The sequence below is a fragment of the Anomaloglossus baeobatrachus genome, chromosome 1 (assembly GCF_048569485.1).
Source record: "Anomaloglossus baeobatrachus isolate aAnoBae1 chromosome 1, aAnoBae1.hap1, whole genome shotgun sequence".
In the NCBI taxonomy this organism is placed as follows: domain Eukaryota; kingdom Metazoa; phylum Chordata; class Amphibia; order Anura; family Aromobatidae; genus Anomaloglossus; species Anomaloglossus baeobatrachus.
The window spans coordinates 245,113,073-245,124,750 of NC_134353.1; the positions used below are offsets into that span (position 1 = coordinate 245,113,073).

The 11,678-nt window shown below is 47.1% G+C and overlaps 2 long non-coding RNA genes across 2 annotated transcripts; one reads left to right on the forward strand and one right to left on the reverse strand.

Moving 5' to 3' along the window:
* Positions 1–724: 724 nt before the first annotated feature.
* Positions 725–4,362, reverse strand: LOC142291575 (uncharacterized). The gene is made up of 3 exons (XR_012750511.1): positions 4,271–4,362; positions 1,817–1,892; positions 725–761 (listed from the first exon to the last, which is right to left on the reverse strand). It is a non-coding gene; the product is annotated as an uncharacterized LOC142291575 (long non-coding RNA).
* Positions 4,363–7,507: 3,145 nt separating this feature from the next.
* On the forward strand, positions 7,508–11,172 carry LOC142291581 (uncharacterized). Its single transcript, XR_012750512.1, has 3 exons — positions 7,508–7,618; positions 10,001–10,076; positions 11,130–11,172. It is a non-coding gene; the product is annotated as an uncharacterized LOC142291581 (long non-coding RNA).
* The last annotated feature ends 506 nt before the right edge of the window (positions 11,173–11,678 follow it).

Genomic DNA, 11,678 nt, shown 5'->3' on the forward strand with positions numbered 1-11,678 from the left:
TTGCAACAGGGTAATGCAAAAAGTGATTTTTATTATAAGCAGAAAGAGAATGCCACTACCGAAAAAAGCAAAGACAGAGTCAAGCCAACGTTTCGGCCTTCACAAGGCCTTTATCAAGGACTTGCCTGTAAAGAAATAATAAAGATTATATACACACCAATGAGTGAACATAATGTACATATTTACATATTTACAAAGAGTATATATACAGACATACGTGTATCAAGAAGTGACGGGTATAGACGGATTAGACGTCAAATGGGTAAACCACAGGTAGGGCGTTCTGCTCTCAAAGCACAACTTGCTGGATGGAGAGAGGGATACAACAACAATAAGCACCATGAGAAGAATGGCAAGCAGAACGTACAGTAACGGCAAGTACGCGCTGGTACATAGCTCGATCAAATGGTGATGCCAGCAGGCAGTGAAATCATAAGATGAATACAATCCGTTCAGAACCATCGGAGATGGGTGACATAGTAGACAATGCAGGACATACTGTATTAGCAATACAGATATACGTGTAGCACTTATTACTGGACGGGCAGAACCAGGAGGAGGCAGTGGATTAAACAGTACACTTGCTATGTTAGTGGTCAGGCGCCTAAGAGTAACGCTAAATGTAGCATGTATAAACAATGCTAGCCATTGTCTGTAGATAAGCAGTATACAGTATAACAGCGCAGTAGACAGTATGAGGTTAAAAAACCTACCCCGAGTCAAGGAGGCATGAAAGGTGAGTGGGTGGATGGAGGAAGTGCCTATGGAAAGACAGGATACATTAGTATACATAGCCATACATGTGGAAACCAGGCAGGTAGAGGTGCGCATTATAGATAGTGTATTTACCTTACAGGGCACAAGGGCAGGGGGACAGGGTCCCAGGGGTGCAAGCAGCAGGCGTGTGGCAGTGGGGGTCTGTGCAACGGCAGCTATTTGTAGCCAGGGCATTACTTCCTGGTGTGAGTCATGGGGGCAGGAGCGCAGGTGCCCGTGACGTCAGTGATGACGTGGGCTTACTACTGCGCATGCGTCCGGCGTCAGTGGGGAGCAGGAGAGGTGCTGTTTCCAAGCACCTTAGTGCGCATGCGTGCAGGACGTCACGGAGGGGGCGGCAACCAGGGACAGGATCCCTGTCAGTGTGGGTCACTAGACTCGGCGCGCTTGTGTGCGTCGCGTCACAGGGGGGGCGGGGTAAGGGGAGTAACAGGCTGTGAACGGGGGTATGGGTGTTTATGATGTCACATAGGGGGCCGGATGTGATAGAGAGGTTAAAGTACCTGTATGTGGTTATTGTGCTGGTATGTACCGGCTCATAAGAATCATGGAACCAGGATATGTGTAGTGGGGAAGCACATTATGAATGACTGTGTATATAATGTATGTGTGGTCTATGGGTGTGGAGTCAGTATATAGGATGTAAAAGGGAAGGTTATATATGACTATAAAGGGGGACTGGAAACATAAATGGGACGAGTATACAGCTATATATTGCTAATATGAGGCTCTTAGTGTATAGCTGATATAGATTGGCGAATACCGCTGGTATATAGCTGGAATGGACAATAAGCTGGGATGTGGCTGATATGTGGTGCTGATATATGAATGGAATAGGCAAAAAGTACTGTGGTAGAAGTGTATATATGTGGGATAATACAGAGAAGGTTGAAAGGAATGTAATGGTTTACTTGGGTGTAAAGGAGAGAAGTAGTATATGTATGATAATGTTGTGTGTTGGAGGGGAGGGGGAAGGGGGGGGGGGAGGGGGAAGAAATTATTGGAAAGGGAGGGAATGGTGATAGGGTAAGGATGCTACCTGGTGAAGAGGAGGTGCCAGTTGTGGAGAGGGTGCATGGGTGGGATCCGATCGGTGGAGCAGGTGATCAGTATCTCTAAAAGAAAAAAGAGAAAGGTTAAGAAAACGGTTATGTAAGCATCAAATAAATACATAAAACATAATGCATGGCAATGGTCTACTCAGGTACACAGGCAGGGTTAATAATTCGTTTCATACTCTCTATTCATACCCCACGGCTCAAGGGTTTGTAAGGTATGTATCCAGTATGCCTCACGGTCCCGGAGAATTTGTACCCTATTGCCACCCCTTCTGGGTAGTGGGACATGTTCTAATATCTGAAACCTTAATTGGGAGACTGAGTGACCTCTGGCCGCAAAGTGAGCCGGAATGGGGAGTACAGTCAGGCCACACCTTATAGTCGATTTATGTTTACTAATGCGGTCTCGGATATGTTGGGTAGTTTCTCCAACATATCCGAGACTGCAGGGACATTTGATTAGGTAAACGACAAAATTCGTGTCACATGTATAGAAACCTCGGATGGGATATCGTTTACCGGTTCTGGGGTGTGTAACAAACTCCCCTCTGGTGACGTTAGAGCACTGTACACAATGGAGGCACGGGAATGTGCCCTTACGTGGCGTGGCCAAAAGCTCTGTCTGTCCCGGTTTAGGGATGAACCTATGTCAGCCCGGACCAAAGTGTCTCTGATGTTGCGAGGACGTTTATGACAGATCAAAGGTGGAGATTGAAATTCCTCAATGTCCGGGTATGCGCTGCCGAGAATAGGCCAATGTTTTTTAATAACCTGGCTGAATGAAGGGGAGAAAGGTGATACGTATTCACAAATGGTATGCGTTGTTTTTTGTTGGGTTCTGGGCTGTGTCTGGGGGAGGTATTGGATGCAATATGGTGTGGATAGTCCCTGGCTTGAAATTTACTGCTCATTTCTTGATGTCTAAGTGTGCGCGTTGTGGGATTGGAGACGATCCTTTCAACTCTACAATGTTGGGAGATGGGCAGAGAATTCTTGGTATGTTTCGGGTGACAAATACTGTAGAGAAGAAGACTGTTTTTATCTGTGGGTTTTGAGTATATGTCGGTGGCTAGTTTACTGTTGGGGTCCCGGATGACAAGGGTGTCAAGGAAGTTGATGGAATCATGATCGTAGTGGAGGGTAAAAGAGATATTGGGAGAGATGGTATTGATGTCATTGAAGAAACTAGTGAGTGTTTCTTCACCACCGGTCCAGATGAAGAATATGTCATCTATATAGCGTTTCCAAATGGGGATGTTGATGGGAAAGGAGGGATGTGGATAAACAAAATCTTCCTCAAATTTAGCCATATATATGTTTGCATATGGAGGTGCTACGTTCGAACCCATTGCGGTCCCTTTCCGCTGCATGTAGAACGTATCTTCAAATAGGAAGAAGTTATTTTCCAAGACCACCCTGAGGGTGTCCAGGCAAAATCGCTTTTTCAGATGGTCGAAGTCGGTATGTGTATTGAGAAACCACTCAATCGCCAGGAGACCTCCTTGATGGTCGATGCTGGTGTACAAGCTGGTCACATCCATGGTGACCAGGAGATCGTTTTTGGTGATTCGGTTGATACTGGATATGGTTTCCAGAAAGTGAGTGGTGTCCTTGAGGTAAGAGGGGATTTTCGGGATAAGCGGTGTGAGTATTTTTTCCAGGGTACGGGCAAGTGGAGACAAAATGGAATCAGTGGAGGCGACGATTGGACGGCCGGGGGGAGGTGATATTTTTATGTATTTTGGGGAGAGTGTAAAATACGGGTGTGATGGGATGGTTGTTGATGAGGAAACTGGAGAGTTTGCTATCAATCGTGGCGTTGCTGGTGTAGAGGTCGACCAAATTTTTGATGGTAGAGCGGATGGTTGCAGTGGGGTCCCGTGGAATAGGGGTATAGGTTGTGAGGTCACTGAGTTGACTCTTAATTTCAGATACGTAATAAGATTTATCAAGGACCACGATGGCACCCCCTTTGTCGGCAGGTTTTATAACCAGCTGAGGATTGTTTTTAAGTGCGAGGAGGGCCTTAGATTTCTCATTTGTCATGTTATGACGGAGGTGTAGCTGTCCATGTCCTATGTTGGTTTTAATCTTATCAATGTCACGTGTGACTAGTGATATGTACATCTCTACTGGATGGTAGCGCCTGGGTGGTTGAAAGGTGCTTGGATTGGAGAGGCCTAATTCACGTAATGACAGAGAGGTTGTCGGACAAGAGTCCGATATGGGAACTGCGGGGTTGGAGCCTGGAGCATCATGAGGGGTGGCAAAATGGGCCTTTAGCCGAAGATTCCTGAAGAATCTATTCAGTTCTTGCTCCAGGGTGAAGGTGTTGAGTGGGGGCGTGGGGCAAAAGCTGAGCCCCTTTTGTAGGACCCGGGTTTCTGTGGGTGTAAGGGTGAGCGAGGAGATATTATACACGATATTCTCCCTACCTGGGACCGTGTGTTGATCCTGTGCGGGGGAGCCCTGTTTCTTGCCCCTCCTGGTTTGCCTCTTGTCTGGGGACCGGTACCTAAAAAAGAAGAAGGGTTGGGACCGGAGAAACTCTGGTTGCTGTCCGAGCTGTACGTGCTTGCGTAATTCCCTCGATAGGAGGGCCTTCGTTCCGATGGAAATAAGGAGGTGCGCCATTTGTAAACTCGATTTCTCAAGTAGTCGTCTTGATCTCGAATAAATTTCGAACGTTTTCGGGTTTGTAGAGTCTGTTGGAACTCCGTGATGGACTCTTGGTTCTTAGTTTTCAGGGAGGAGAAGTCGGCAGCAGGGAGAGTCTGGGACAGCTGTTCCTCGATGGTCTTAATGCTAGCATCAACAGTGGCAATCTCTTTCTGCAGGTAATCAAGTGTCAATATGATAATATCGAGAGAACACTTATTGAGGATACCCTCGAATTGATCGCAGTATGCGGGATTATCAGCAAAGAGAGTTGGCCTTAGAGGGACTCTAAGTCCTCTGGGGATGCGTTGAGCCCGGTGATACTCCGCGAGGGTCACTGCGTGGAGTTCAAGCGACGTGTTATCTTCTTTTAGAGATACTGATCACCTGCTCCACCGATCGGATCCCACCCATGCACCCTCTCCACAACTGGCACCTCCTCTTCACCAGGTAGCATCCTTACCCTATCACCATTCCCTCCCTTTCCAATAATTTCTTCCCCCTCCCCCCCCCCCCTTCCCCCTCCCCTCCAACACACAACATTATCATACATATACTACTTCTCTCCTTTACACCCAAGTAAACCATTACATTCCTTTCAACCTTCTCTGTATTATCCCACATATATACACTTCTACCACAGTACTTTTTGCCTATTCCATTCATATATCAGCACCACATATCAGCCACATCCCAGCTTATTGTCCATTCCAGCTATATACCAGCGGTATTCGCCAATCTATATCAGCTATACACTAACAGCCTCATATTAGCAATATATAGCTGTATACTCGTCCCATTTATGTTTCCAGTCCCCCTTTATAGTCATATATAACCTTCCCTTTTACATCCTATATACTGACTCCACACCCATAGACCACACATACATTATATACACAGTCATTCATAATGTGCTTCCCCACTACACATATCCTGGTTCCATGATTCTTATGAGCCGGTACATACCAGCACAATAACCACATACAGGTACTTTAACCTCTCTATCACATCCGGCCCCCTATGTGACATCATAAACACCCATACCCCCGTTCACAGCCTGTTACTCCCCTTACCCCGCCCCCCCTGTGACGCGACGCACACAAGCGCGCCGAGTCTAGTGACCCACACTGACAGGGATCCTGTCCCTGGTTGCCGCCCCCTCCGTGACGTCCTGCACGCATGCGCACTAAGGTGCTTGCAAACAGCACCTCTCCTGCTCCCTACTGACGCCGGACGCATGCGCAGTAGTAAGCCCACGTCATCACTGACGTTACGGGCACCTGCGCTCCTGCCCCCATGACTCACACCAGGAAGTAATGCCCTGGCTACAAATAGCTGCCATTGCACAGACCCCCACTGCCACACGCCTGCTGCTTGCACCCCTGGGACCCTGTCCCCCTGCCCTTGTGCCCTGTAAGGTAAATACACTATCTATAATGCGCACCTCTACCTGCCTGGTTTCCACATGTATGGCTATGTATACTAATGTATCCTGTCTTTCCATAGGCACTTCCTCCATCCACCCACTCACCTTTCATGCCTCCTTGACTCGGGGTAGGTTTTTTAACCTCATACTGTCTACTGCGCTGTTATACTGTATACTGCTAATCTACAGACAATGGCTAGAATTGTTTATACATGCTACATTTAGCGTTACTCTTAGGCGCCTGACCACTAACATAGCAAGTGTACTGTTTAATCCACTGCCTCCTCCTGGTTCTGCCCGTCCAGTAATAAGTGCTACACGTATATCTGTATTGCTAATACAGTATGTCCTGCATTGTCTACTATGTCACCCATCTCCGATGGTTCTGAACGGATTGTATTCATCTTATGATTTCACTGCCTGCTGGCATCACCATTTGATCGAGCTATGTACCAGCGCGTACTTGCCGTTACTGTACGTTCTGCTTGCCATTCTTCTCATGGTGCTTATTGTTGTTGTATCCCTCTCTCCATCCAGCAAGTTGTGCTTTGAGAGCAGAACGCCCTACCTGTGGTTTACCCATTTGACGTCTAATCCGTCTATACCCGTCACTTCTTGATACACGTATGTCTGTATATATACTCTTTGTAAATATGTAAATATGTACATTATGTTCACTCATTGGTGTGTATATAATCTTTATTATTTCTTTACAGGCAAGTCCTTGATAAAGGCCTTGTGAAGGCCGAAACGTTGGCTTGACTCTGTCTTTGCTTTTTTCGGTAGTGGCATTCTCTTTCTGCTTATAATAAAAATCACTTTTTGCATTACCCTGTTGCAATTGATTGTGTGCTTGGGATTAATTTAACTATTGTAACTATTTTCCCTTTAAGCACCTCCCTCATACCCTCAGTTGAGCCCAGCTCTACTCTGAACTCAGCCTACTATTTTATGCTGGTGCTCCTGCACAGCACCCTTAATGTCTCTCCCAACACTTTCGTACAGTAACGATCAAGCGGCGACTGTCCTGGCTGGGATATCCGCAACTAATCGTTTTCTCACTGTACCCACGGAGGAGCTCCGCACCAGGGATTATCTCAAAGAGTTGAAGCGACACACGTCGCTTGAACTCCACGCAGTGACCCTCGCGGAGTATCACCGGGCTCAACGCATCCCCAGAGGACTTAGAGTCCCTCTAAGGCCAACTCTCTTTGCTGATAATCCCGCATACTGCGATCAATTCGAGGGTATCCTCAATAAGTGTTCTCTCGATATTATCATATTGACACTTGATTACCTGCAGAAAGAGATTGCCACTGTTGATGCTAGCATTAAGACCATCGAGGAACAGCTGTCCCAGACTCTCCCTGCTGCCGACTTCTCCTCCCTGAAAACTTAGAACCAAGAGTCCATCACGGAGTTCCAACAGACTCTACAAACCCGAAAACGTTCGAAATTTATTCGAGATCAAGACGACTACTTGAGAAATCGAGTTTACAAATGGCGCACCTCCTTATTTCCATCGGAACGAAGGCCCTCCTATCGAGGGAATTACGCAAGCACGTACAGCTCGGACAGCGACCAGAGTTTCTCCGGTCCCAACCCTTCTTCTTTTTTAGGTACCGGTCCCCAGACAAGAGGCAAACCAGGAGGGGCAAGAAACAGGGCTCCCCCGCACAGGATCAACACACGGTCCCAGGTAGGGAGAATATCGTGTATAATATCTCCTCGCTCACCCTTACACCCACAGAAACCCGGGTCCTACAAAAGGGGCTCAGCTTTTGCCCCACGCCCCCACTCAACACCTTCACCCTGGAGCAAGAACTGAATAGATTCTTCAGGAATCTTCGGCTAAAGGCCCATTTTGCCACCCCTCATGATGCTCCAGGCTCCAACCCCGCAGTTCCCATATCGGACTCTTGTCCGACAACCTCTCTGTCATTACGTGAATTAGGCCTCTCCAATCCAAGCACCTTTCAACCACCCAGGCGCTACCATCCAGTAGAGACGTACATATCACTAGTCACACGTGACATTGATAAGATTAAAACCAACATAGGACATGGACAGCTACACCTCCATCATAACATGACAAATGAGAAATCTAAGGCCCTCCTCGCACTTAAAAACAATCCTCAGCTGGTTATAAAACCTGCCGACAAAGGGGGTGCCATCGTGGTCCTTGATAAATCTTATTACGTATCTGAAATTAAGAGTCAACTCAGTGACCTCACAACCTATACCCCTATTCCACGGGACCCCACTGCAACCATCCGCTCTACCATCAAAAATTTGGTCGACCTCTACACCAGCAACGCCACGATTGATAGCAAACTCTCCAGTTTCCTCATCAACAACCATCCCATCACACCCGTATTTTACACTCTCCCCAAAATAGATAAAAATATCACCTCCCCCCCCGGCCGTCCAATCGTCGCCTCCACTGATTCCATTTTGTCTCCACTTGCCCGTACCCTGGAAAAAATACTCACACCGCTTATCCCGAAAATCCCCTCTTACCTCAAGGACACCACTCACTTTCTGGAAACCATATCCAGTATCAACCGAATCACCAATAACGATCTCCTGGTCACCATGGATGTGACCAGCTTGTACACCAGCATCGACCATCAAGGAGGTCTCCTGGCGATTGAGTGGTTTCTCAATACACATACCGACTTCGACCATCTGAAAAAGCGATTTTGCCTGGACACCCTCAGGGTGGTCTTGGAAAATAACTTCTTCCTATTTGAAGATACGTTCTACATGCAGCGGAAAGGGACCGCAATGGGTTCGAACGTAGCACCTCCATATGCAAACATATATATGGCTAAATTTGAGGAAGATTTTGTTTATCCACATCCCTCCTTTCCCATCAACATCCCCATTTGGAAACGCTATATAGATGACATATTCTTCATCTGGACCGGTGGTGAAGAAACACTCACTAGTTTCTTCAATGACATCAATACCATCTCTCCCAATATCTCTTTTACCCTCCACTACGATCACGATTCCATCAACTTCCTTTACACCCTTGTCATCAGGGACCCCAACAGTAAACTAGCCACCGACATATACTCAAAACCCACAGATAAAAACAGTCTTCTTCTCTACAGTAGTTGTCACCCGAAACATACCAAGAATTCTCTGCCCATCTCCCAACATTGTAGAGTTGAAAGGATCGTCTCCAATCCCACAACGCGCACACTTAGACATCAAGAAATGAGCAGTAAATTTCAAGCCAGGGACTATCCACACCATATTGCATCCAATACCTCCCCCAGACACAGCCCAGAACCCAACAAAAAACAACGCATACCATTTGTGAATACGTATCACCCTTTCTCCCCTTCATTCAGCCAGGTTATTAAAAAACATTGGCCTATTCTCGGCAGCGCATACCCGGACATTGAGGAATTTCAATCTCCACCTTTGATCTGTCATAAACGTCCTCGCAACATCAGAGACACTTTGGTCCGGGCTGACATAGGTTCATCCCTAAACCGGGACAGACAGAGCTTTTTGGCCACGCCACGTAAGGGCACATTCCCGTGCCTCCATTGTGTACAGTGCTCTAACGTCACCAGAGGGGAGTTTGTTACACACCCCAGAACCGGTAAACGATATCCCATCCGTGGTTTCTATACATGTGACACGAATTTTGTCGTTTACCTAATCAAATGTCCCTGCGGTCTCGGATATGTTGGAGAAACTACCCAACATATCCGAGACCGCATTAGTAAACATAAATCGACTATAAGGTGTGGCCTGACTGTACTCCCCATTCCGGCTCACTTTGCGGCCAGAGGTCACTCAGTCTCCCAATTAAGGTTTCAGATATTAGAACATGTCCCACTACCCAGAAGGGGTGGCAATAGGGTACAAATTCTCCGGGACCGTGAGGCATACTGGATACATACCTTACAAACCCTTGAGCCGTGGGGTATGAATAGAGAGTATGAAACGAATTATTAACCCTGACTGTGTACCTGAGTAGACCATTGCCATGCATTATGTTTTATGTATTTATTTGATGCTTACATAACCGTTTTCTTAACCTTTCTCTTTTTTCTTTTAGAGATACTGATCACCTGCTCCACCGATCGGATCCCACCCATGCACCCTCTCCACAACTGGCACCTCCTCTTCACCAGGTAGCATCCTTACCCTATCACCATTCCCTCCTTTTCCAATAATTTCTTCCCCCTCCCCCCCCCTTCCCCCTCCCCTCCAACACACAACATTATCATACATATACTACTTCTCTCCTTTACACCCAAGTAAACCATTACATTCCTTTCAACCCTCTCTGTATTATCCCACATATATACACTTCTACCACAGTACTTTTTGCCTATTCCATTCATATATCAGCACCACATATCAGCCACATCCCAGCTTATTGTCCATTCCAGCTATATACCAGCGGTATTCGCCAATCTATATCAGCTATACACTAACAGCCTCATATTAGCAATATATAGCTGTATACTCGTCCCATTTATGTTTCCAGTCCCCCTTTATAGTCATATATAACCTTCCCTTTTACATCCTATATACTGACTCCACACCCATAGACCACACATACATTATATACACAGTCATTCATAATGTGCTTCCCCACTACACATATCCTGGTTCCATGATTCTTATGAGCCGGTACATACCAGCACAATAACCACATACAGGTACTTTAACCTCTCTATCACATCCGGCCCCCTATGTGACATCATAAACACCCATACCCCCGTTCACAGCCTGTTACTCCCCTTACCCCGCCCCCCCTGTGACGCGACGCACACAAGCGCGCCGAGTCTAGTGACCCACACTGACAGGGATCCTGTCCCTGGTTGCCGCCCCCTCCGTGACGTCCTGCACGCATGCGCACTAAGGTGCTTGCAAACAGCACCTCTCCTGCTCCCCACTGACGCCGGACGCATGCGCAGTAGTAAGCCCACGTCATCACTGACGTCACGGGCACCTGCGCTCCTGCCCCCATGACTCACACCAGGAAGTAATGCCCTGGCTACAAATAGCTGCCGTTGCACAGACCCCCACTGCCACACGCCTGCTGCTTGCACCCCTGGGACCCTGTCCCCCTGCCCTTGTGCCCTGTAAGGTAAATACACTATCTATAATGCGCACCTCTACCTGCCTGGTTTCCACATGTATGGCTATGTATACTAATGTATCCTGTCTTTCCATAGGCACTTCCTCCATCCACCCACTCACCTTTCATGCCTCCTTGACTCGGGGTAGGTTTTTTAACCTCATACTGTCTACTGCGCTGTTATACTGTATACTGCTTATCTACAGACAATGGCTAGCATTGTTTATACATGCTACATTTAGCGTTACTCTTAGGCGCCTGACCACTAACATAGCAAGTGTACTGTTTAATCCACTGCCTCCTCCTGGTTCTGCCCGTCAAGAAATAAGTGCTACACGTATATCTGTATTGCTAATACAGTATGTCCTGCATTGTCTACTATGTCACCCATCTCCGATGGTTCTGAACGGATTGTATTCATCTTATGAGTTCACTGCCTGCTGGCATCACCATTTGATCGAGCTATGTACCAGCGCGTACTTGCCGTTACTGTACGTTCTGCTTGCCATTCTTCTCATGGTGCTTATTGTTGTTGTATCCCTCTCTCCATCCAGCAAGTTGTGCTTTGAGAGCAGAACGCCCTACCTGTGGTTTACCCATTTGACGTCTAATCCGTCTATACCCGTCACTTCTTGATACACGTATG